At 38.7% G+C, this 24,818-nt stretch overlaps 1 long non-coding RNA gene across 4 annotated transcripts in view; it reads left to right on the top strand.

The window, feature by feature from the left end:
* Positions 1–877: 877 nt before the first annotated feature.
* Positions 878–24,818, top strand: part of LOC107309728 — a 48,459-nt gene continuing 24,518 nt past the window's right edge. For 3 of the 4 annotated variants that reach the window (XR_004306130.1, XR_004306131.1, XR_004306129.1), the window contains exons 1-2: positions 878–3,395; positions 15,515–15,566. This is a non-coding gene — a long non-coding RNA (uncharacterized LOC107309728). The remainder of the gene's footprint in view (positions 3,396–15,514; positions 15,567–24,818) is intronic. The other variant, XR_004306128.1, reaches the window with a different exon arrangement.

Below are 24,818 nucleotides of genomic sequence, written 5' to 3'. Positions count from 1 at the left end.
TCTCACTGAAATGCACAGTCTGTAATAGTAACATAACAGTGAGAACCAATTAAGTTCTGACCTGTGTAAATATGGCTTGTCCATTGAGATCAGTGAAAGCTGTGCTGTCCTAAAATTCTTTCTGTGACTATTGGGTAGTTGATTTATAACAATCTAGGACATGGATAGTTTATGTAGCCTTTATGTATCCCTTAGATAGGCAGACACATGGTGGTTACTCAAGAGCATACACAACATCCTCAGTTCTCAAAGTGGAGGTGAGGTGCTGATTCAAAATTCTGATCATTTCCCATATCTGCCCACTTCACATCTCTGCCCTCCAACTTCCCAGAGGAATTAGTAGGCAAATGTTCCCAGTGAACTTAATTGGGATCTACACAGAACCATGAAAATCAGCCTAGGCAGTGAAATGTCTGGATGACACTGCAGAAACTAGTTCTTGCTAATTAACCTTTGCAGCTCAGAGGTGTTCACTCAATTGCTTTCCCTCTCCAGGAGTGTAGTTTCTTTTTCTCTACCCCAAACCCATCAACTCCTCTTGTAGAAATCTCCTTTGCAAGCAATATTTTAGAAAGAATTTACTTAACTCTTATTAATGGTGTTTTCATCAACTAAATGTTATTATATTGACTGTTTTGTGGTAGGAAGAAAATTGCTTCTGTTTTGAAAATGGAGAAGGAAGGGAGGAAGGGAGAAGAGACCACTAAAGACCTGCAGCTCCTGACGCAAATGGTGCATATCACCCCAAAATAATGTGCAGGTGTATGAGACATCAGACGCTTTGTCTAGCCCAATTTTTGTATTCAAGGTCATCCTTCTGGCTCTACCTTAGAAACTGGCCTTATTCTATAGAGGACATTGAATGATAACACTGCAAGTCAGCTGACTGCTGTGTCACAGAGCTGCTGCTTTCTACATTATCGCAACTGCCAGAGCTCTTAGTGCTGCAGTTTTCTAGTCGCAGTGCGGCAAAGCAGACGCATAGACCCAGTAACAAAGCAGCATAGATTTTTTATTCTCGTCTTTTTTTTTTTCTGTCCAAGAGACATTTTCCCGGTGTTAGCGCAGGAGCAGACACGCAGCCTGGATATGCTGGCTCCAGCCTGGCAGTGCTTTCGGCTGAGCAGAGACTGTGCAGAGCTTGGTGCCCACGCTGCCGCTGAGGAAGAAAGCTGCTCTCCTACTTCGTGCCGTGACGATACACCTGCAGCCACAGGACCATGGAGATGGTGGCACTGGTCTCTGTTTGCCTGACTGAGGCCTTTGCATGTGCTCCTCTTCCGAAGCTGTGCTGGTGTTCCAGGGCCATGCATATGGGTAATACAATTTACTGCAATTTCTTACATCAGTGTAGCAAACCTCAAGCAAGCAACCAGACTCTGACCTAAATCAGTCCCAGTTCTTCGGGATACAGGGCAGCAGGCAACTGGCAGCGATACAATCAGCCATCAAGTGGAGAGGCTCTGGGACTGCAATCTGCATGGGTTGAAGTCTGTGAGAATGAAACAGTTCCCGTTATCTGGTTGCTTCTCCTTCTAATAATACAGTTGCTACAACTGCTACTACTACTGCGTCTGCTTCTCCTTGCCTGAAAGAAGCTACTTCTCGCGCTCTCTCAGCGTGGGTATTTGCGTAGATAAGTCTGTTGGTAACGCAGCCCTTATCTGCTTCTGCTGGAAACCAGGGCACGAAGTCAGCCTGCCTTAACAGTTGTTTCTTTCTGCGTGATGCTATGCAGCTAGAACGGGTTACGCTGACAACAAAGGAGCCAGCACAAAGCATCACTTTATTTGCTGGACTGCTACAGGAACCTGACTCTTCTTCGCTACGAAGCCCTTTTCCCTTCCCATTTATTTTTTATATTTTATTTTTTATGTAATTCATCTAATTGAAGAGCCTATCAGACACCATTGTGGATGTGGGTTTTAATGATTTGGAAAAGACAGCCTGTGGAGACTGCGACTGGAGACTGCAACACGCTTAGGTTATTGCCAATTTGAAATACTTGGTTTGTGAAGCACAGCCCTAAGGGACAAGCGCAGTAACTGAGAGAGAGATCGTAGATAAAGAAATAAAAATGACAAGCATAATGGAGGCTCTGCAAGAAACTGTCAGGGAATCAGTTCATGGATGGCAATTTCACCAGTCTGAATCTGAATAATTCATAGATTGAAATTACCCTGCTTTCACCTTTCCATTTAAACTGGCATGATCTGAATCTCTAATAAATTTTCAAGATAAAGTAAAATGCCAATTTGAATCTGAAGAGCTTTTAAAACCAGATGCTGCACCCCGAGTCTTTCGATACCTTTCACAATTATCCTGTGAGAGCCGCACTTCATCATGAAGCACCATTACCAGTGAAAATTACGGTGATTACAATAGCAACAATAGAATACCGTCAAATGATCTCCAATTTACCTAATTTACCAAGGTTGACTGTATGCCCATTGTGCTTCAGTACGTCTGGCATTGGATCAATATCACAGAGGAAGAAAAATGCCTCAGTATATGCTTCCTTTTGGTGCCTTTAACTTTGACAGCACAGGAAAATCTATCTCCTGTTAAATGTTTTTACAGCCCATCTGCATGCCTGCCACAGGATCTGATTGATTCTCCATCATTTTCTTTGGTTGCTGAGTATTGGATGTTATTGTGTTACTAATTTGTTTATAACGTGTACTACTGCACAAAGACTGCAGCAAATGAGTAACAGCACAGCGACTGCTGCTGCAGCAGTAGCACTGCACTCTCTCACAGGGGAAGCCAAAATGAGTTCAGTGCCTTATGTGAATAATCACTTGTGTCCGTGTTATAAATGATTGCAAGCGTCACTCATCTTGGTTGCACGACATGAGAAATATGTGCAAAAGTCATGGTCAAGGGAGATGGCTATGTGTAATTCTAACAAGATTTTTCCCTTATCCAGCAATCAGTATGAGGCTGTGAGAGATAGGCTGCGACTCTTTCTTTAAATGAGTGTGTGTACATACGCATGCACGTACATAGGAGGTAAGGATAGGATGCATTGTGAGTATGTGCTGATCACTGAAAGCAACATTTCTCTGACAAGCCAGGCACAGTGTTTTGCCACAGTCTGCTCAAATCCTGGTTTTGGAGTGTATATTTTCTATAGGACAATGCGTGACTTCTGGAACAGTAAGTACCATTAATGCAGCACGTTGGTGCCTATAGCAATGCCATGGAATGGTATTTTAAGCATAGTTTGACTACAGTGTGGATAAGTAAGAAACATGCACTGAAGGCTACAACAGGCATTCCTCCTGGAGAAGACTGTGTCTGTTGTCTGTATGTGTGTGAGTTATACACATCAATCTTGTTTTTCCTTTTATGACCAGATTTACTCTGCCTCCATGGAGTATTTGCTAAGGAAGGTAAGCAATATTTCTTCTTACTTGTACGACTGTGTTGTATTTCTTTGGGGAAAATGCATGTTCATAGCACATAATTATATGACACAGAGTGATTTCATGACATCTAATTAGGTATTTCAGTATCTGTTCACATTAGATCTGAACAAGAAAGCCTATATAAAATTTGTTATTTTTTTAGTTCAAAAAACATAGAATTGCTAAACAAAAATAATTTGTTTCTTACTCAGCTTTGACTGTAACATTATTAAATAAGATCCTATTATATACAAATAATAATGTTATTTAAGCCTTTGGATTGCAGATATTGTCTTTTACAGCACTGTTTATTGCATTTCTAAATTTCTTGTACATGAGTGAATACTGTTCTCCAGAGGTATAAAAGGCAGAGGGTTTTTCTATAGCTTGAGCTGTGATAACAAAGGAATCTAGACGAGCACAGAATTTGATTACAGAAAAAAATCCTGAATTTTAGATTATTAATTAAGGTGATTTAGCAGACAGTTTTTCTCAGACAGCATACTTTGAAGTTACTACTCTGTCTGGAATTAAGTAGTCCATTCAGTGCGATATTTAAGTTCTTCATATTCCCACGGCATCCACAGTTTAACAAAGAAAAATCCTTGCACAGAGCAAAGACTGAAACTCTGGTGAAAGTGTAAAACCAATGTTATGTTGCTGTGGAAAAAAACCCAAAAGATTCAGACCAAATTTTTCAGAATGCAACTAGATGTTTTGGTTTAGTTGTTTCATGAGTATTTTATGGTTTTGTGTACACAAATATAACATCCACTGGGATAACAGCTATAGGATCACGCAAACAAGACTTTGAGTGCAAAGTTCTGTTGTTATTTATGTGATTATAATTATTACCATATTCACGTAGCCTCGTATACTGCTTTGACATTAGGGTCTGTTAATCATTTTGGATCTAGAGAGTCCTTAAAATCAGATTTTTTTTACCAGACTTATCTGCTGTGACAGTCAGCAAACAGTGGCTTGTCATGGGATGCTGGATGTCCTCATTAGCAGATGCATAGCAGGTCTAACACAGAGTTTAAATACTCTTGAAGCCTTCATCTCAGGGCCTGATACCAGTTGTACTCTGATTCACTTTGGAGTCTCCTAACTCATTCTGTATTACTGAAAAGCCATTGGCTTTCTCCCAATGCTCCACACTGTCCTCATCTTTCAAAACATGCAGCGCTGGCCAAGTCTGTTGCTGTCTGTCAATATAAGTGACCAGAGGATGTAAGAGAGTGCCCTCAGAGGTGAGGTCAGCTGTGAGGTCACACTGTCTCAAAGTACTCTGAAAAGGTGGAGAACCTCAGCAAGTAAGCCCTGCATTTTGGGCTGGTAGATGTTTCAAAGAAGCCAGTCTGCCTATAGGATAGACTGCACAACCTAATGAGGATAAAAACATTAAAAAGTTTTCAACCATGGGAATCACAAAGTGAATATTTGTGATATAAACCCATAAAAAGCATAAAAGCCATATAATATAGCAAAATGCATCATGAATGTATTTCCTGATATGTCTATAGCTAATTGAGTGCAGCTACAGATGAAGGGCTTAAGCTATAGCATTCATTGTCTGTGGTGAAATACATGGCAGAGTATTAAACTTCTAATACAAAGTCACTAATTTTAACAACTGTATTCAACGGTTAATCTACATTACATTGCAAGATGTATTAGTCTGATTTTGTGCTTACGTTTTCATTGTGTTTTACATGTCTATACCATATCATGCAAAATTAGGGCCGTACCAGTTCTTCACATGAGTTTCCAATTATACAGAATTATTCACTTGAGTAAAATTCCTTCATTGTGTTCTGCTGGACCCACACCCTCACCTACCTCTAGACACTGATCATTGTTCAGACACACACATGAAAAATCTCTTGGAGCCCATTCTTCTACCAGTAAGTTCTTGGCAAGACTCCATGTGCCAGTGACAAAAAAAAAAGAAAAGAAGTGTTGTTTTCTTCTTGTTTAACTACAAGAGTCCAGTCCAGTATATCCGACAAAATGCTGAACCAAGGATGTTTTCTGTTCACTAGGATACTTGAACCAGCAACACAGGATAGGTTTATTCACAAATGGGAGGGTCCTTCTTGACTGTAGTTTTGTTGATAATATTTGTGCTCACTTGGTCAACAATTCTGCATTCTTATTAGCTACTTTAAAACATGTAAGTTCTGATCTATAATGATTGCATCTGCTTGGACGAAAGCCCTGAGAGTTGGAGAGCCCACCATGTTTTGTTTGTTTTCCATCTTACGGCTTCTTTGAATTAATTGTAGCTGCCTATGGAAATATGATCCCCTGAGAATACAGAGAGATGCATTATTGATAGCTATGCACAAAGCTTCTCCAGATTCCTGTGCACTCTGTCTGCTATGAAATTCACACCATTATTCCCAGACAGAAATCTTAGGAGTACAGTAAGACTGAAGTAACTTAAAAGAATAACAACAGCACTTCCAAAACATCAAAATCAATGCAGAAAGCTCAGCTTTAAACAGAAAAAAAATCCAAATGAGTTCATAAATATATCTGAAATACCTAGACAGTTTACCAACTTTTTACTGCCATACAATAGCTACTGGATGTAATAGATGTAAACAGTATTGCTAGTTAAATTTATATTATAGGTAACATATATGTATATATATATATAAACCTTGACTTTAAAATAGTTGCATCACTTCTCACAGCATCTGTTCACTTCATGAGCTATAAATGTATACCTGCTCTGTGCTTTTATCTACACTTCTGCAAAGTTATCAAAAGTTCTGAAAATTGAATGATTTATGACTGAGAAAACGTGCAAAATAGATTCCAAAATGAGAATTGCAGTGAAGGTAATGGTTTTCCCCTGTTCTCATACCATCAGAGCTTATTGTGTGCTCAAATCAAGTCAAACTCCTTATTATGTTAGAATTTTTCATAATGAACAGAAAATTTAAATTAGAGTTCAAAATATGGACCTATGAGTGCCTGAAAACTTGACTTTTTTTTTCCTTAAGTATTTTTAACTCTATTTCTGTCACACGTGTTGTCTTGAATGTTACCCAACAAATTGCATGCAGAAGCCTATTTGCGACTGTATACCACATCTGCAGGTAGACATGGATAGTCAGAACCCATACTATAAATTAGTACCAGTGGAAAATACTAAATTGGGAAATGCAGTTATTAAAATCAAACAAGCAAAAATAATAAACAATAAAAATGGAACAACAACCAACCCCAACCTCCCCAACTCCAAATTTGATTTTATTTGCCTGTAGGACTGCCACTGTACTATTCATTTATACTAAATATTTTACAGAAATTGTGTGGTATTGTATGTAGTGTTGAATTACATGCAGTTACACTCAGTGAAACATTCAATTGGAAAGGCTTTTCTCATATTCATTCATTTCTATTCCTTCTGCCACCAGCGTTCCCTCAAAATGTGTCTGCAGTGATGTAGCAGCGAGTCATTCCTCTGATCTGCAGGTAGTGAAAGGTGTTGTGAAACTTTATGTAGCCTGGGGAATGGATGTAATTGCCAAAAGTGGGAACTGTCTGGTTGATTGTCTAGGGGAGAAGGAGGCATGCTGAAGGTCTTGGAGGATGGGAGATAACCTGTCTACTGCACACTTCTGAAGGGATGGGAGGGGAGACCTTATTGCTCTCTTTCAATATCTGAAATGTGCTTACAGTGAGAGCGGGGTAGGTTTCTTCTCACTGGTGACAGGATGAGAGGAAATGGCCTCAAGTTGCACCAGGTTAAGTTTCGGCTGGATATCAGAACAAACTTCTCTACAGAAAAGGCTGTTAAGCACTGGGATGGGCTCCCCAGGGAGGTGGTAGAGTCACCATCCCTGGATGTGTTTAAAAACCATTTGGATGTGGTGCTCAAAAATTTAGCGGAGGGTTGTTAGAGTTAGGGTAGTATGGTCAGGTTGTATTTGGACTCAATGATCTTTAAGGTCTTTTCTCACCTGAGCAATTCCATGATTCTTCTGATTTAAACACTAAAACAAAAACCAACCAAACAAACAAAACAACAAAAAGCAAAAAACAGGAAAAAAGTTCATTATAAAGGACTTATCAGTCAATTCTGAGATGGGAATACAGTTCCTGTGACCCAATGTATTGTTTGTTGACATGTACATTCATGCACAGCAATATAACTAACTATGCCCTGGCACAGTAATACCTATAAGTAGACTATACATCACATATTATCCTAAGCAACTGTGTTTCATTTACAAGGGCAAGCAAAAATACTATTTTTGCCTTTCCTCTAAGTGTTGTATGATACCTAGTATTATGCACAGAGTCAGCATGGATTATTGTGGTTCTCGTTCTAAAATGGAATAATTTTCTTCTACCCTTTTCTGTATCAAACTTATCACCTACCTGTTCCTTAGGGACAGTTTTGCAAACTAACTGGCCTGAGCTGCTTATGAATTGCATACAGTTTCAACTTTATTGACATTCATTCAGTGTCTGTTTTAATATATTTAGGAGTTAAAGTTTCTTCTCTGTCACAGACCTCGGTTCTAGGCAACAACTTAAAACAGACCTTTTTATGAGCTGCACTTCATCTCCCAAATGCTTGACAATTGAGTCTGACTTGCTGAAGTGCTGAGTTCTCAGAACTGTAGCAGACCAACGAAAAACACATTCTCTGTGGTATGCCTGGAATTGTCTCAGACACCTAATGAGACGATAGCCATGCCAAAAGGCTGAAGAGGTAGTTGGAGAAGTGGTCAACTAGTTCTGTCCAAATCTCCAGTGTTCACTGTAAAAGTTTTGACTGCAAACTTGTTTGTGGTCATCTTGTTGATGACAAAATACATAAATTTAGCAGGCATAGCATAAAAGGATGCCTAGGAGAAGGTCGTGGGGGGGAGCTGAAACTTCAGTACTTTGGAACTTCTGGACAAATGCTCTCAGACTGAGGAAACCCCTATTGGCTTGACAAATGCTGGAACACGGACTGGCGATTCCTTTTACCTTCCACCTTTCTGTCTTCCCACAACACCCTACATCTCTCTCTCTTCTTTCTTTTTCCCTCATAAAGTTGTTAAGTAATGCAAGGCTTATGTTGATTTCTTATAAAGTCACATAGTTTAGCTGCACAGCTTAGATAGATATAATTGTAAGAGTGCCAGTACCTCTAAGATAATTGTAGTACAGAGATTCTCATTAAAACTGATGATTGTGTTTGGACCTTGAGTATCATTTTACCTTAATCTAACCAGGTGGATTTGTGAATCTTTATTTTATGAAGATGATTTATGAAGGGTCACCCTTCCCTCTCTTCTTGGACGGGATCTGATATTTTAATTTGCCAAAGTTGGCAGAATCTTCTTGGAAAATCTGGAGGCCACCTTTCAGCTACACACCAGGAAGGCTATAAACTGGGAGAGGTATGAGGGGTGCTGATGTTCCACCTGATAAATGCAGGCAGGGAGAATCAGGAAGCAACCTCTTGGCTATACACCAGGAAGCCTATACTCTCAAGAGGTAAAAGCAGTGGCAAGACATGGCTGCCCCAGGAAAAGCCAGTGCTTGACTGCTCCCCTGTTACTGAGAAGTTGGAAAAGTGTAATGTATGTCCTCCCTAGTGGAAATTACTTGGGTTCAGAACAATTACCATGATCCTAGTGCTGTAGCAGAAAGAATTGCAGCCCTTTCTAAGGAGCAGAAAAAGGTTGGGAAAAGAAGAAGCCACAGTGTGTGCTGTCTTAAGAGTGGTTCTGATGGCACCTCAAAAGGATAAGTATTTCAATAGACAAGCAGAAGGGGAAATAAATAGGTCCCTACAGGACTTGTTGAAAATGTTGCAGGATCAATTACACATAGAACATAAGACCAGTGAGTGTCTGCACACAGCCTTGTGTGGCACACTAGATCTGGAAAAAAATCTTCAGTCTAAATTAGAAGAAAAGGAACAAGAGAGATAGATCTCGACTTAGTTTCAGGGAGCAAACCAGGATTTTTGAATCTGGTCAAATAGCTGATAAGCAGTGGCTTGGTTCAGGAGCTCTATGCATAATTAAGGAGTTAGAAATGAGTCAGGAGATATTTTACCGAGAATGAGGAGGGAATGATGAGGTCTTTGATCAAAGCACAGAAGACTGATGATGGCCAATGTGGATAGGCCCTGCACATGTTTACCTGAATGGTGCTGTATGCAGAAGCCAAGATGTCAAAAATCCAGGAGAAATACAAGTTAGCTGAGACAGAAACCAAGATGGAATATGAATGGAAGGTATCACTGAGTGGCAGAGATCAAGTCTTGTTATCAGAAGGTGAGGCACAGGGATAGTAGGGTCCTGGAGTTTTTTCATAACTATCAGTGATCCAGCAGAACCCCCATCATTAACAGGCTTCTTATTGGACTGGAGACTTGGATCACTTGGAAAAGGGAGATCCAGTGAATACTGAGACCCCACTGTAAATCATTTGACAGAAAGCATGCAAAAGGATGCTTGTCTCCAAGTGATGCATGATTGATAGGCATTTAATCCAGCAACAGCCTTCTCCTGTGTTGTTAGTAGTCAACCCCAATAGAATGACACTCCTGATCTGGAGTCTGCCAGAAGTTATGTGCAGTTCATTGCACTGACTCCATGAGCTGGACAAGGAAGTTAAAGAAATTAAAGAAAGTCCATGATCTGGGCTAAGAAAATGATAAATGATGGAAGAAAGATAGGAACTGTGAGGAGTATCAGAGGAAAATCCCATAGGAAGTTTGTATTCCCATCATCAGCGCTACATGTGCAAAACCATGAGCAGGCTCTCCTGGAAATGAGGAAAAAAGGCTGAATTCTTGCTCAGTAGTGGGTTTGTCTTCAGCACAGAGGAAATCTGGTGCCACATACTGTTAACAGTTCTGAATCTCAACATTTTCCTCTTTCTGCATACCAACCTTCTTGTCACAATCCCTCTGCTCACTCAAGCCATATCCACTGGGCTTCTCCAGACCCTTACCAGCAGCTTTGCATCACTACCACTGCATTCCAAGTCTTTGGATGGTCAAGCCTGGTAGTATTGTAGGCAGCACAGAACAACATCATGGTGAGAAACACTGAGAAGCTTTAACAAAAGTGTTACCTGCATACTCTTTGTGTGTCTATGCCACATACATATTTGTGCATACCTCCACGTTACTAGGAAAATAATGACTTTACTATGAATTTCTTGTCCTTAAGAGCAATAAGAATAAGCTCACTCTGTACTTGGGAATAAATATACACATACATATTTATGTGTATATACACTTAAAATTTGGTGACTGTATCACTCATACACAGAAGTTACAAAGTTGACTACTTCAGTGAGTTTTGAGTGGTCCTCTGGGGGCACCAGGAGTGAAAAATAAAAGGCTGAGTACCAAACCATAGTAGTCAGTCTAGTTTATCTATAAAGTGTTAAAACACTGACATAATTTGATATAGAAAAATTCCCAACCTTCTCGGATTTGGTGAGGTCCTTCCATTTTCCACTATAGCAGTGGCCTGAGGACTCTTGGCAGGTACACACCTCTGCAATGATTAAGTTCTTGGTAGATTAATAGTTCAACTTCTACAATTTCTGTGCATTCATAACAATAGTCCAGAATAAAAAATTACATTATTATATGTTAAACACACTTCTTATAAAAAAACATCAGTACAATTATGCAAAGCAACATAAGAAGGGAAAACAAGAGAGTTATTCTTGGGAGTTGATTCTCACCTGGCTGATGAACAGTCACCATGCGAGGAAGCAACATGCCACTTTGAGATTACTTTTAGAAAACAGCCAGAATAAAGCTACAAACTAAAATCTGAAAGATTCACATTTTACATGTGACTGCCTTTCCTTGAAGAACCTCACTGCAATTCTTTTACCTATTTTATTTCAAAAATGCAAATGTAGCGTTGGATTGATGATTGCACTTAAAAGAGAGAAAACACAATCAAATCTATGAGCTGTGGTTTCAGGCTCTGATTAGGTGCTAGAAAAAATAAATGTTTTAATAATAATAATAAAGAAGTAACCAATCACTGTCCTAACATTGTACATGTATGTGTCACAGAACATAATTTGATTTGCATGACTTCCATCTGCCAGTTTCCTGAATGTTCTATGAGGGCTTTCCAAAAGTAATGCCTCCTATTATGTTGTTCTATGACACCAGAGGTGAAAACTGGTGTATGGCAGTAGAGGTTGAATCTACCTGCCAATATGCTGCTACATTTTGTTGCCATGTGACAGAGGGCAGTAGAGTGGCAGTCTGACATTGAAGCATGCATGAAGAAGGAATTCATTGGCACCTTTTCATGTGGAAAAAACTTCAACAACTGACATTCATGGACGTCTGCAGAACATCAAATTAAAGTGAATCAAAATTTAAGTTCCATGTTTTTAATTACTTCGTATTATTTTTACTATGTCTTTGTTCTACTTGATTTCAGTCAGCAACAAAACTGGAGAAGCATGAAAATGTACATTTTTGCTTTGTTTCAGACAGTTTATCCTTAAATCTGTAACTATCTATAAGCCTATTTGTTTCCAGATACATACTTCTGCCCTTTATTGGAGGAAAAAAGGCAGGCATTCAGATCTTCAGAAAAGAAACAGTACATTTCAATAATATCATGTAAAAATAGATCAGCATAGGAAAATTTCAATCAAAATCTTGTGTCACTTTAATCAAAATCATTTCAATAATTGAATTAATTTGCCTTTTTTTGTTTGTTTGTTTAACACTGCATATGCACCACATAGACATGCTTTTTTCTTATTTATCTAGATTTCTCAAATTTAATCCTGTCATCATTAGGGCTGTTAGATTTTTTTTTATTTTTTTTTTTTTCAGCAGGTGGAGTGTAGCCTCTTATTTCCAGCCTATATAATTGTGCTGCTTCTCTAATAGCAAAGTGGGGAGTTTCTCTGTGCCCTCTATGCATTACAGCTGTGGTACTCCAATTTCAAGTACATTAACTAGTGTGACTTTCATATATTATTATATAATGTTTTGATGTGGCTTTGTAATATTTGTTGGGAAGTTGTAGAGTAGGAAAAAATACAAGAATGGTGGGGTAATATATAGCCAAAGGTTATCTATAGGAAAAACTCACCAATTCTGATGCCTTCAATATAGATGAAAAATGATGAGGCTGGTCACCTGAACTCCACAAAGGAGCAATCTCCAAAAAAAAGAATCTGCTGTCATGGTGGTCAGCCCTTAAATGAAGTCTAGGAGAGGTGGAGTCAGGCTCCACCCGTTCCGGGAGCACAGCTGAATTACCTTCACCTGTGCTCCCACAGCTGACCTGACACTCACCTCAGCTGGTTAATCAGGGGTTCAGGCTGTGATTATCAATTTCCTATACAGAAGTTATAAACTATAAGCTAATAGCTTATGCATACTCCAGTTCATAATGTATTTTCCTCCACAGTAAACCTTTTTAAAGTGGCCTTAAAGAAATAATGTAAATGATAATGTTTATGATGAAAATATGTGTATAATTATATACTCATGACTATACATACACTTGACATGACTTTCAAATATACGTATGCTATCATTTCCCTGTTTTCGGTGGGATTCTATCACTTGCTTATATTTTGGCACTGGTAGAGGAATATCTTTATTCTATGATTTTACCCTTGCAATATTTAATTTTTCCTTCTGCTCCTTGGATTTGCTGAGAACGTGAAGGTAAAGCATAAAAAAGAAAACAGAAAAGAAAGAAAATTAGCATGTGACAGATTGTGCCTTTCCATTTAGAAAAGTCAGCTTCCAGACACTGGAATATAATGCGATACCTTTTTATGAAGTTAAACTGTTTTCTTTTTGTGAAGCAGAAATGTAATTACAGACACCATCTACACATGGATGGCATTTGCTTAAGCAATATTTCTAATACATAAATATGATTGAATATAAATATGGTTTAATTTCTGTATAGTTATGTGTGTATATGTATATAGTCCAATTTCAGAAAACAGGCAACAGTTATGCTGGAAGCTATCTCCTGGATGATCAAAATTCTTACCCACATGAGAAATATGCCTCCAGAATTTTCCATGATCTTAGCGATCCTCATCATTAAATAGCCTAAAGATTGATTTTTTTTGTTGTGTTTTATTTTTTCCCACCCCACTACATCTATTAAAAATCTACTCTAGAATCTCATCACTTTTATAGTCAGAAACCTTCCATTTTCCAGCCTACATTTATTTGTGGACAAATTACACCCACTTGTTCCTGTGCCAACATTGTCCAGTAGAGTAAATAAATAGTTCTTTGCCTGCTGTTTACCAGTCTATTATGCTTTTTAGAGGATAATTATTTCCTGTATCAGCTTTTGTTTCTGCTAGATTAAACAAGTAAAATTGTGCAGCCTTTCTCTCCCTAGTAATTACTGCAGCTCTTTACCTATTTCATCTTTCATGATCATGATGAAAAAAAAACTATTTGAGATCCCTCAGGTGCCTTAAACTAAAGCACAGCTGTTTCACCTTTCTCTGCAAGAAATATTGTGGCCCATCCTTTCATTACATTTATTTTCTCACTGTTGTATCCCAGTGACAACTTAATAACTACCCAGTCACCTAACACGCATATCTAGATCTATCATCTTCTATGTTGCTTGCAACTGATATGCTTCTAGTTTATAGTGGTCTTTTTATTAATCTTTCTCTTGCCAACATTACATGTTTCCAAGATAGTTTAACTGTGTGTATTCTCAATGTACTTCTTCCAAAGGTAATACATGTTTTGGATAAGCTGATGCCAAACACAATAGAAAAATATAAAAGAATATCATTGCGAGACAAAGGGAAATATCACACTGAAAGCACTGGGAATGTTTAAAGAATAGGAAATTTTTGGAAATATGTTTTGAGAGAGCGTAATGATTTAAATGCAGAAAGTACCTTAGGAATGTGGTGGTTCTGTTGCTGTTGTTTGCTTGCTTATCTTATGCACTCAGAGATGTTTGAATATTGTATTTTATTTGGCTTGAAGAAAAAACTCTCAGACATACTAGAGCAGGAGAACCCAAACTCACTTACAGAGTCTCTCAATGTGAAATGAAAGGAATATGGGGTTTTGCAACCAAACACCTCCTCAGAGAAGCTGGGGAAAAGCCTTTGGGATTGCATTCACTACCCAGACGGCTGAACGTCTTTTCTGATGTGGAACTAAATCTTAACACACAGCTTGCTGCTACCATAATAGTGGTAGACAACTAAAAGAAAACAGTAGTGGCATCTAAAGCAAAATACTTCTCTGGTAGTTTCTGTGGCAGACAGGTATGTAGAGACAGTATTACTCACAGGTCATTTCCTAGAAGTGGTTTTGGGTACCACTGAAATGTGTTCCTCATATGACTGTCTCAAATAAATTAATATTTGCTTATTTGCCTGAATGCTTTTAGAGTTGTTCCCAGTAAAATGCTTTTCAATGCTGTCTGGTTGTAAAGGCTCCATCCTAAAGGTCACACATTTGGAACAAAGTATCTATACCTATTAGCTTTTAAAAAACATTGAGATTTTTGTAAACATCATAATGATTTTTGACTATTAGTTCCAGTATCTGGGAATTTGGAAACTTTGAATCCTTAGAAAAAGGATTTAAATTTTCTTATTTTGTCATGGAAGCCCGAAATTTTAAATACTTGCAGTTGTAAAATTGAAGAGAGTAGAAGAGCTGTGCATTGTCATGCTTTCTAGGAAGAGCTTCTCTATTTATTAGGAAGACGAAGTAGGCTATTGAGGGATTTTTTGGAGGGAGAAAGATAAATCTTTTAAAAATATGTCATTTTTTTTTTTCGTTTCTTTTTCTTTTCAAAGAGATCTAGGAAGAGAAAATATATTCAGAAAGGAATGAATTGCTGAGACGTAGAGTCAGTTTTAACATTGATGAGAATCTACTTATTGGGATGAGAATTTGCATTTATGCAGGATTATTTTATTAAGTTATTAAAAGGTGCCCTCCTTAATGTGCCCTCCTTGACTGTTGCTGCGTAATACCTTCTTTGATGTTGAAGTGGTTGAGTGAACATATTAAATTTTTTGTATGTTTCTAGTAATGTTTTAATGTGTTATGTTCTTTTTAGAGAACTCCTGTGGAGCTGGTAGCTGTGGACTAATGGCTGGTATATGAAGCAGGTAAGCTGTGGACATTTTTCAGTGTTAACATAATAACTTTCATCAAGGGAGGAAGAAGTCTTATTTTTCATTTCGTTAAGGTGAGTTTGGAAGACACTGATTCTGTAAATCCCAAGATCTATGATGTTTATAATCTTAGCATATGAAGCTAGTAGCTTCAGAAATAAAAGAGGTGATATTTCTGTTAGAAGAGATCACTATATTTGACCTCTGACTCATGATTTTTAAGAAATATTTCAGACAAGTTCAGACACCAGATGTTTTCAGCAAGGTGTAACCAAATGATCATTCTGGCTTGACAAGATTAATGTGAAAGCCACCTTTTCCCCTAATTCACTTTCTTTTTGCTGGTTGAAGTTAGCTAAATAAAGTATTTGCCAAAGTGGTAGATAGCTTTGTCATTATCCTTTCAGTAACGGTAGACTTACTGAGTTGCCAAAGGAAAGCACTTTACAAACCACCTTACAAAGAGAAACATGATGCAAAGTAAAACATGCCATAGATGATAATGCTGTATGACTGATTTTAGTCTGATAGAAGTGTTAGGCTAATTAAGAAAGAATTAAACTACACATGACAGGTATCAGTCGCATTGCTTAATATAGTGCTGGAGGATACATGGAACCACAAGGGTGATGAAAGCACTGCAAGAACATAAACACAAGGAAAATAAGATACAACTGCTGCATGCAAGGATAGTGGTTTTTGCAGGTAAACATGGAATTCTTGTTTGACAAGGTGTTTTTTCCATGGTATAATTTAACCATTAATAAATTTTCTATGCAGAAAACAGTTGTTAAGCTATTTTAAACAGCTTGTGGGGCTCCAGAGCACAGAATCACCCTTGAACAGTTATTTATATGAAAAATATTGCATTTTTTTTAGTGTAAAATAATGACTTTTCCTCTTGTGCAAAACATTTTGATGTTCAAATCAATAAAAATTTTCCAAGCTAAGAAGGTTGTGTTCATATCAGAAGCTTGCTTCATTAATTAGTTAATACAAAGTAAAAACCCATTTGGCATTTACATGAAGAAGATTTCAGAAAATATTTTCCATGGAAAACAGAGGTTTTATTTTCTCAGTCATTTACTCTTAATTTCCTGTGATATGTTCCTTTCCAAAAGATTTCTTGGAGCCCCCGATTTAAGGTGAAATCAGCCTGTTGTTTCCTAAAGTAGATTTATTAGTATGGAAATATACAGAAGTTGTCTTTAGGCATAGAAATTTTTGGTCCTTCTTTGTATTTATGTATCATTTTCATTTCTTCATGCTTATGTTGCACAAATCATCTGTTAGGCAACAGAATTATACACCTCCATTCCTTAACCTCAGCGTGGCAAGTCAGTCTTGAGAAGAGGGTTAAGGTATGTTTTTAGATAAAGAGGTGATGGTGGAACTTGTGATGAAACTCTGAGGAGCAAAAATACTTGTTCTATTCCTTCTACTGTCTATTCCTTCTACTTGTTCTATTCCTTCTACTGTCCAGCAGAAGGATTTCACACGTTGCAGTTTCACAAGAGATGTGCTGATTCAAAAACTAAGTGCAGAAAGTTCAGCTCTGAGAAGTAGAGGCTGTGCAACAGCACTGATGATCTCAAGCCATGCAGATAGCTGGGACATCCCCTCTCTCTGAGCTTTGTCCCAGTGCTGCCTTCTCTTTCCAATCAGTCTATCAGAGGAAGGAGCGGTTTAAAATCATGGAGTCTACACAATACAAGGCTTTTGGCCTCTTTCCCCCCCCCTCCTTTGAATCGGTTTAATACTTAGAGCTATTCTATGGCTCATGAGGATTTTCCTGTCTTTCAAGTAACTCCTTAAAATCAGGTGTTTCAGGGCATATCTTAACTTGTGTAGATGATGGCAGAGTGCTGTAAACAATCAGTTATTGACTTGCAGATTAACTTAAAGGCATGTAATTTATAAGTGACTCTTGGAACAATACAGCAGGTCACAAATAAACTCTTCCATCCTCTGCACACGCATTTCCCCCTCCTTCACCCACACAACTATAGCAGGGAGGGCTGTTTAGATGACTGTGTGGGATCTTCACAGAGCAAGGACACCTGTGTGGGGCTGGGACTGGACCAAACTTGAGACAGTAATGCAGGAGATGCCCTGCAGCTCATTAAAGTTTCTGATATCATGGGTTATTTTAACTACTGAAGAAGCAGGAAATGAAAAAGCAATTCCTCCCTTACAAACACCCTCTGTAAGTACATAAAATAACTGCGAAATGGTAGAGGTGAAAGGAAGATAAGGATATTCATAATCTGTACTGGGACTGGATGTGCGTTCCTCCCTTCAGGTGTGTGGTCTAAGCTTCAGGTGATGGGAGTGGTTCCCAGGTTGTTTTTGAAGTTTGACTTTTTTTCATCTTCCTCCCAGCATATCAAGCTGCTTTCTCATGAACAGCATAATTAGCTGAGCAATAAGTAGATCTCTCAGCAGGGCTGTTTTCATTCTGCTGCCATCACACAGAATCACAGAATGACCTGGGTTGGAAGGGACCTCAAATATCATGAAGCTCCAACCCCCCTTCCTGGCAGGGACACCAAACTTCCACATTTACTAGATCAGGTTGCCCAGGGCCCCATCCAACCTGGCCTTGAACACCTCCAGGGACGGGGCATCCACAATGTCCCCGGGCAGCCTGTTCCAGTACCTCACCACTCTCCTAGTAAAGAACTTCTCCCTAACATCCAACCTAAATCTTCCCTCCCTCAACTTAAAACCGTTTCCCTTTGTCCTACTATTATCAGCCCTTTCAAAGAGTTTAATCCCCTCCTGATTATAGGTACCCTTCAGGTACTGAAAGGCTGCAATGAGGTCACCCCACAGCCTTCTTTTCTCCAGGCTGAACAAGCCCACCTCATAGGGCAGGTGCTCCAGCCCCTTTACCATCTTCATGGCCCTCCTCTGGACGCTCTCCAATAGCTCTATGTCTTTCTTGTATTGAGGGCTCCATACCTGGACACAGTACTCCAGATGGGGCCTCACAAGAGCAGAGTAGAGAAGGATAATCACCTCCTTACCCCTACTGGCCACCCCTCTCCTGATGGAGTCCAGGATACCATTTGCTTTCCGAGCTGCAAGAGAACACTGCTGGCTCAAGTTAAGATTCCATGCTACATGTTTACCCTGTGTTACCAGCCCCTCCTTCTGGGCTTCAGCTGGACATTCTGTTCATTTAAAAAACACTGCTGAAAAACAGTGAAAAGAAAAAAAAAAACAACCCTTACAATTCATTTGCACATTCTCTTCCAAATTGGAAATTGTTCTTTTGTTTTTCTAATCCTGCTAGTTTATTTCCAGGTTTGAAGGCTTTATGTCACTTCCAGAGTCCTGAGAAGTTGTTTACTATAAGTAAGAACAGACTATGAGTGCCTTTCTGTGTGAGTATCTTGGTTGCAAGCCCTTTTAACAAATTAAGAAAAAGAGAATCTTCCAAACCATTCTGCCTTCAGCAGCAGCACAGTAAAAGCAAAACAAAACAAAAAAACAGGTGTTCAAACAAAAGGAAAATAACTAAACCACACATTGCTTTAAAGTATATAATGTTAGTAGAAAGTGTGTTTCTCAAGAAGGATGTTTGAGTACTATGCACGTGAGCACTGAATCCACATTCCCTTCCTATGCCTAGTTAGGAAATACAGTATACATTTGCCTTTCATTCTTGCACATAGGTGCAAGTTTTATCAGGATAACATATGTATCTTTTTGTATGCTGAGAAACTGTTTTGCCTCTGCCTCAGCCTGTCCAGGGTATATTAATATTGACTGATTAATGTACATCCCATGGTGTATTATTGCTTATTTAAAACATAATGCTGCATGACCTTATTTTTTTTTCTGTTAATTATCTTTTTCCCTTGTAGGAAAGCAAGTTTACTCATTCTGAATCATGCCAAACCGCATAATCTGGAAAGGAATATTGTGGCTCTACTTGGAAAGTAATAATTGGGCTTCAGCCATCACTGGGAAAGTTGTATAGCCTTTTATTATTTTAACTGGCCAAATGCCCTTTGTTCCCACATTAACAGCCTCCCTGTGACGCCTGTAACTTTGATATTATTTTCACTTTTATGCTAAATTTCACCAGATGAAAGGCACAAACCCTCCAATTTCAAAATAAAAATAAAATAGCATGTTTTGTTAATCCTGTACTTCAGAGGGAAAGTCTGTGAAAACGATAACCCATGTCTGCTGGCCAAAGTTTTGTTCAGTAAACCCATCCTGCCAGCTGTTCTCACTGGCAAGAAGAATGATAATATTTTGGTATTTTTAATTTCCTCATTTTAGAGCAGAAGTTTTGATTGTGTCATCATTTAAATTATGCGTGTTAACATCAGTCTGGCATACAATACAGCCTTTATAAAGAGCTGGGTTTGGAAGATACCACCATGATGTTGCAATAAGGTTGTTCTAGAACATTAAACAAAAGTCACTTACGGACAAGGAATTATTCCTTACTCTCTGGTTTGTACTACTGAAGTACTGTTTTGAAAGTCCTGAGGAGGACACCAAAGCAGATATGTAGGAGCATCTTAGTCAGATATAACTGGCTGCTGAAGACACAGAATATCCCAAACAACTAGTCTCTCACTTACGTGCCTGTTGTCCTCATCTCACAAGGCAGACTTGAGAAAGGATTACCAAAGAATACCTAAGGTCCAGTCCTTGGTGAGTGACAAGGGATGGCCTCAGGCAGGCAAGAGGAGCACTGTTATTTCTAAGAGACAAAAAAGCAGTCACCTAAAGATTGAAGCTTAACTAACATGCTTCGTATCCAAAAATGCCCTATCCTATCCAAAATGCAGACAAGACATGTTCTCCATCTTGGTTTCTGGCTGTAGGTTTTAATATTGACAATTGAAGCCTGCAGCTTAGCAAAGACTTATTTCAGCATATCATAGAATCAAATAATTGTTTTGAGTTGAAAAGGATCGTTAAATGTCATCTGGTCCAATTCCCCTACATTGAACAGGGACATCTATGGCTAGATCAGGCTGCTCAGGGCCCCATCCAGCCTGATCTTGAATGCCTCCAAGGACGAAGCTTCCACCACTGCTCTAGGCAACCTGTTCCAGTGTTTCAGTACCCTTCCCATAAAAAAAACCTCTTCCTCATATCCAGTCTAAATTTTCCCTCTTTTAGTTTGAAACAATTCCCCTTGTCCTGTCACAGCAGACCCTACTAAAGAATCTGTCCCCTTCTTTCTTATAGTCCCTCTTTAGATACTGAAAGGCTGTTAAAAGAAGGATTTCATTCATTTGTGCCTCACAGTAAATGTACGATTACTGTCTTAAACGCTCTTAGGTGGATGGTGTTTATGACCCTTCCAGTGTGTTTCATGGGGGAACAGCATAACCTTCTACTGACCTGAAATAGAACTGGGCCCTTCCATTTATTAAAGCTGTCTTGGGCAAGCCAGCAAAGTCTGTAATGGCTCTTTTATATAGCCCTGTGTGCATTTTATAACACAGGGCACATTTCAAGGAAAATGAAGGTAGTTCCTACAGTTTGCTTATGCACTGCTGTTGAAATATTTTATTGCAAAAGTTTAAAATAAAATAGATGGTGTATTTTCTTAGCAAGGCTCAGCCGTGCAACCATACTAATAATACCCCAGTTATACCATTGTCAGAACAAGAATGCAAGTTGGCATTTAAATATATTCCTCTGGCTATTTAAGTATGTAAATTCAGGAAAAAAAAAAAATATATTTTTTTTCCCCAAGTTTTAATTTCCTCCAGAAACATATATTTTACAGCCTTTTTCTGGCTGTGCAAGATCTAGACTGGCTGTAGAGCTTAGTGGAGAGTAACCTTATGAGCTTCACAAGGATAAATGTAAAGTGTTACACCTGGGGAATAAAAACCGTGTGCAGGTTAAGGGCCAACCTGATGGGAAGGAGCTCTGCTGAGAAGGACCTGGATATCCTGATGGGCAACAGTTGACCACAAGGCAACAGTGTGCCCTTGTGGCCAGGAAAACCAGTGGTGTCTTAGGTTGCATGAAAAAGAGTGTGGCAAACAGAACAAAAAAAGATGATCCTCCCCCTGTACTCTGCCCTGATGAAGTGATATCTAGAGTACTTTGCCCAGTTGTGAGCTTCTCAAGAAAAACAGGAAAATTAGAGACCAGCAGAGGGCCACAAAGGTGGTTAGAGGCCTGGAGCATCCCCCTTACAAGAAAAGGCAGAGACATCTTGGACTGCTCTGACTGGAAAAGAGTCTGAGAAAGTATCTTATCAATGCTTATGAAGTATCGGAAGAGGAAGCCCAGAGACAACAGGCACAAACCGAAACCCAGGAAATACCTTATGAACACAAGAAAATACTTTACTTTGACGGTTACAGAGCACTGGAACAGAATGTCCAGACAGGTTGAGGCTTCTTCTCTGGAGATACTTAAAACCTCACCTTGATGTTTTTCTCTGCAACCTACTGTAGGGAAACAGTCTTAATAGGGGGGTTGGACTAGATGATTTTCAGTGGTCCCTTCCAACCTCTACAATTCCATGGTTCTGTGATTCTATGATTTTATTCTTCTGGTTAGCACTCATTGCTGCAAGTGCAGTTACAAGTCAGTACCTTTTATCTTAAATTTCTTGCTTACTGAACTGACAGCCTTTCAGGGTACACTCAGACAAGGTCAGTTCCATCAATCAAGATGAAATGTACAAGGGAAAAAATGGCAAATCCATCTGGTAGCACTCTTAAGTTATTTCCCTGAATTTGGAGTTGGTGTGCCCCATGCAATGGCCTTCACAGTTATTCTACATGCAATGCAGTTTCACAGATCTGCAGATGTACCTTGTCCAGAAGTTTGTTCAGAGAGAAACTGTAAATTCCAGCCTCCTTGGAAGATGTAGCACTGCTGCACTAGTGGTCAGCACTACTGCAGCAAGTGGCTGAGAACCTTGCACACTGTGATCCCATGAAGCAAGGCAGCTGGGAGGGTACTGTCAGGTGGTGCACTGATTGCACTCTGTGGGATAAGCCATGGATGCTCACCACCTGCTAGCAGTGAGGAAGAACTTGAACATTGACCTTTTATCTTAGAAAAGGCAAATATTATTAATTGCAACAACTGCACAAATAACAAAGGTTATCTGTTAAAAAAATAGTAATACTTCCATCTTTTAACTTTGTTCAGGTTAACTTGGAAATTGTGGGCAGTTGTATAATTTTAGGTGAAAGGAAGAAAATTTAGGAAACAAAACAGCCATATTTCTTGAAACTAACCAAAAAAGACATCTGATATCATTTAAGTCTTTCCATATCAACAGCTAAATTAAAAGTACATTACAGTGAAAACAAACTTACCATGCATCCATGAGCAAAACCAAAAAGAAATCCACTATAGTAGTGGAAGGGAAGACAAGAACTTTCTAAAATCAGGAGTAGCAAAGACAGGTCACAGAGGGAATGGAAGTTCTTATATCACAATAGACAGTTAACAAGGAGGCATCAAATAGTTAATTCAAAACAAATAAAACCAGAAGTATTGCCTCTTGAAGCAGTTAGGCAACCCTGAATTTCCTAGCCACAAGATGTTGAGGTTTACAGAATCTGAAATGAGCTAAAAATCTCTCAGACAAACACATCCATCAAGACCTATTAAATGCAAAGAGGCAGCCTCAGACTTAGGATACTGCATCACTGGAAGCTGGGAAGATAAGGTAGGTAGCTATCACTGCATGCTTGTCATTTCATTATAATCTTCAGTAATTGTCCACTTTTCACCATTTCTTCACAGTTTTCAAGCCAAGATACTGAGCTAGATGAGTCGTTTTCACTCTGAGCTCGGATGGCTCTTCTTGCATCCTGATTTTAATTAATTTCAGCTGTTTTGTAGAGAACATTCTGAGGGTCAACCTGAACAACATAATTCAGATAAAGGACACCAAAAAGAACTAAGACTAAAAATGTCAGGAGCAGATAACTAAGAGAGCAGTCACCACAAGTAATGTGAAGAGAGGATAAAGTAGGATGAAATTTTCATCTAGACTAACTCTTCAAGAAAAAAAAAAAAGTGCCACCACAAATAAGATGATGGAAAATTACTCACTTCTGTAAAAAAAGAATACTTCTATCCTTACTGTGGGTGAAATTACAAGAAAAATGAAATTTGTCCTTAAAAAAGAATCGTAATTGTCAAATAATATATAAATATATCAAGCTCTGCAAGTGGATGAATTCATAGTATATGAACGTATGAAACTGTAAAAATCATATAACTTCCATCCTCTTAAATGAATGAAAAACCAAACCTACTTAATTCTGTTAATTACATATGCACTATAAAAAGGTCCTGATCAAGACAGTGCTCTGTCATGAGGAATGTCTGAATGTAAAGTGTTCTTTGATACTTCCTGTATAGGTGAAATCCTCACACTGAATGGATTGCTCAGACTTCACCAAATTCCACAGACCTATGACAAGTCACAGCAGCCAATAATCTACCCAACATGTGTGCCATGTTGGCCAACACAGCAAAACTGAAAGCCCTGCCTTGAGAAAAATCATCTTTCTCAGTGAGCTAATGGACAGCAGTACAAGCACTGTGGCTTTCTTGGGCCTGGAGCAACCCAAAGCCTCTGTGAAGCTGAGTCAGGCAAGGAGGAGTTGTCCCACTACTGGCACCTGCAAGTGAAAATTGTAAAGTTCAGCTGAGAACTCTTTCTTTAATGAAATGCTGGAAAAGTTATTTACAGTTAAACCCAATATTTTCTAAATTGAGTGTCACCTCAAAATTCCATCAGGCAACAACAGAGATATGACTGAGCTTCTGTCATGTCAAAGGGTGACCTCCCTTTTCAAGGGCCTTCAGATGTTACTTCTACCTGACAAACAGGTCTAGTGACACAGTGCTTTCAGGAAATTCATCATTTGCTTCAGTGTAACCAGAACTCAGAAACTTTAGAGCCTTTTAAAAGGATCTATTTTTATCCATGAATGGATTCCTCAACTAAATTCAGTAATAATCTTAATTTCAAACTCTTTCTGTCTCATTCAACTTCTGCTGTCAGAAATTTTCACAATACTCTTTTCTAGTGACTTCTTGGAAGCTCTTGGTCATGTAACTAAACTAATAAAATTAATTTATAATGAGTAAGAAAAGATTGCTTTGAAATAAAATGCAATAACATACAAATAATTTCCACATTTTCAGCCACTGAAGCATAATTGTAGTCATTTAGCGTATATCACAACTTGAGGTAAACCAGTAGTTTTGCAGGACATA

This window comes from Coturnix japonica, chromosome 2, assembly GCF_001577835.2.
Source record: "Coturnix japonica isolate 7356 chromosome 2, Coturnix japonica 2.1, whole genome shotgun sequence".
NCBI classification, from domain to species: Eukaryota; Metazoa; Chordata; class Aves; order Galliformes; family Phasianidae; genus Coturnix; species Coturnix japonica.
Note: the sequence above shows the minus strand (reverse complement) of the source record. Positions and strands in the feature narration are given on the sequence as shown.